This window comes from Poecilia latipinna, unplaced genomic scaffold (genome assembly GCF_001443285.1).
Source record: "Poecilia latipinna isolate Pla-1442-1.1 unplaced genomic scaffold, P_latipinna-1.0 Scaffold284, whole genome shotgun sequence".
NCBI lineage: Eukaryota > Metazoa > Chordata > Actinopteri > Cyprinodontiformes > Poeciliidae > Poecilia > Poecilia latipinna.
In genome coordinates, this window is record NW_015112900.1 from 272,228 (window position 1) to 274,927 (window position 2,700).

General features: G+C 35.3%; 1 long non-coding RNA gene across 2 annotated transcripts in view; it reads left to right on the top strand.

The window, feature by feature from the left end:
- Positions 1–275: 275 nt before the first annotated feature.
- The window catches only part of LOC106948379 (uncharacterized), a 6,923-nt gene continuing 4,498 nt past the window's right edge, over positions 276–2,700 (top strand). For both annotated transcript variants that reach the window (XR_001425158.1, XR_001425157.1), the window contains exon 1: positions 276–352. This is a non-coding gene — a long non-coding RNA (uncharacterized LOC106948379). The remainder of the gene's footprint in view (positions 353–2,700) is intronic.

A 2,700-nucleotide genomic window follows, 5' to 3' on the forward strand; every position in this document is an offset into this window, starting at 1 on the left:
TGGTTTGATCAGGATGTGAACATCAAAGAATCACCATCAGAGTCTGGCTGCTCTGCTACTGTCACTTCATCATCAGGGTTTAAGTTTCCTCAGTGTAAAGTGACTCAAACTGAAACTAATGAAGAGTTTACCTTCAGTCTGCAGCCGTCAGGTGAGAAGATGATAAACTGTATAAGATCAGTGACGTCACATGAAACTGTCTTTGGCTCTAAAACTTGTTCAGAGCTGAAATGTTTTCTAATTTGTTTTGTTTTTTGAATCTCAGGAGGAAAAGTTGAGCCAACAACAAAACCTGGAAACAGAAATTCACTGTCAGCCAAACCTACATTTCATGTTTCATCATCAGTTCATGGTAATAATTTTTATTGTCTAAAAATATTATTTAAAGATTTACTTGGTTGTCCAATTTTCTTCTAAAACACAACAATTTAAATTGATTTATTTCATGTGAAATGTTGAAGCACAATGACACCTGAAAATATCAAAGTCATAATCCATCAATTATTTGAGGGATAATATTAATATATATTTTAAAATAATTTATTGAGTTTTTGCTAAGGAAATGAATTAATCCTATTTGGTGATGAGACATTGTTCAATCATGAATGAATCAAAAATCACAGAATTCATTCTGTCATTTTATTCAAGGGTCAAATAAAACAATGATCTTTGAGCAGCTTGGGGTTTTCATCACCTCTGTTACACACTTTGAACATCAGGCGTCTTCAACTGACATGATGACGTCTGTCAACCAACTCAGTGAGTTTGGCTCAATTTGTCCCAAAGTAAACGCTCCTTACCTGGAGGACCAAGTTGTCGGGTCTGCAATTCGCTGCAGTCTGGCTACTGATTTGCTGATTGTTTGCTATTAAATGCTCTGCAGTCATTGAGATTTGACAGAAAATAATCAAATGTGAAAAGTTATCAGTGGGGAACAAGCACAAGGCAGCTTTACCCAGAGCATTTAGAGGGAATAAACTTTATTCCATTTTCAAATCTGGAGTCTGAAAAAATATAAACGATGGATAAATGCCTGCAGCCGACCTCATGAACAGCCGAATACAGAGATCGACGGCATTAAAACCACATGTTAGGATGAAGGTTTTTTCATCATTACATCATATGATTAATGGTTAAAGATCAATATCAAACTTGGTCCAAAACAATAAACATGTGGTGTGTCTACAAATGGGTTCAGTTCCTTTGTAAAGCACCTTTCAGGCATGTGGTGCAAATATTCACACAGCCTGACATCTGTGATCAAATCATAGCTCAGATACGCACTATTAATAATTGATCATCTACTTATTTCAAGTGCAAAATACGCACAATACAACTGTTCAGAGATATGACAAAAATCTCGACTGATCAAATATTTGGAATATTAGAAAATATAATAATAAAATGTAAAATATTCTTCAAAAATGCCAATTTTGAGCAGCAGAACAACCTAATAATTCATCATCACGTTTCGTTGCAGCACCGCTATGTGGATGCTCTGGGTCTGAAGCCTAAAGGATCAGATTATATTTGCTGTTCCACAAATTATGCAGGCAAAAAATGTCTGAGTGGGACAGAAAATCAGCTGAACTGCATGTTTTTTAAATAAAGATGAAATGATAAACACCATGAATAATCTTTTATGTTTGTGCTATTTAATAAACCAAAACGAATTTCAACAGCCAACAGAGATCTGAAAACCATCAGTAGCCATCAATACTTAAGGCTTTTGGAAGAGTAAAGAAAAAAAATTTATTAGCGCAATTATTTTTCTACTTGGGCAAATAATTTTGCGTTCTAATTTTATTTATTCTGTAATGGTTAATTGTAGCGTTTTTTTTGTTTGTTTGTTTTTTTAGCTTCTTTGACTTTTTAAAAAAAAATTTAACATTTGATGGTTTCCTTCTATGGATCTAAAACTCTTTGTACATTCGTGAATTATGAGACTGTTTTAGCTCCATACAGATCAGGTGACGACTGCACAAGGATTTTTGAGACTCATTTCACACTTCCATATGGATTTTCTCTCCATACAGGAGATCAACATTTTTTACAGATAATCTCATAAAATACTGTTATGGCATAGTCACAGTTTTAATAAATAAACAAAAAACATGTTTTATATATTAGTTACATACTGTAGTTATAATGACATCAGCAGCAGAGTTTTATGAAGCTTTTCTATCTGCCAGGTTTGGATCACTGCACCAAACTATTTCTGTCTTATTTGGGATTTGAGTGAAATTTGTTCTTCATAACAATCACTGCATGATCAGGAGCTCAGTTATGTTTTTCATACATAAAAGTTTGATTGAAAATATAAGTTAAATATATGATTTATTCATCATAAATAAATGATACACAACCAAAATAAATGTCCATCCTGTCCTGCTGATCCCTAGTTGGGTCCCAAAGTAGCAGCCTAGGTAAGGAGGCCCAGACTTTCCTCTCCTCAGCCACTGGGACCAGATCCTCCAGGGGAACCACAAGACGTTCCCAGCTGAGAAACATCGTCCCTCCAGCAGGTCCTGGAGCGACTCTGGGCTCCTGTTTGGGCTGAGCCCGACCGGGCTCCATGGGTTAAAACAGGAAGATCATCAGAGAGAGTCACTAATCAACCTGGGAAACAGTAAAGGAAGGGAAATGTCAGGATCCTGTTATGATGTTAGAATTGCTTTATTAATACACATAAAAATGTAG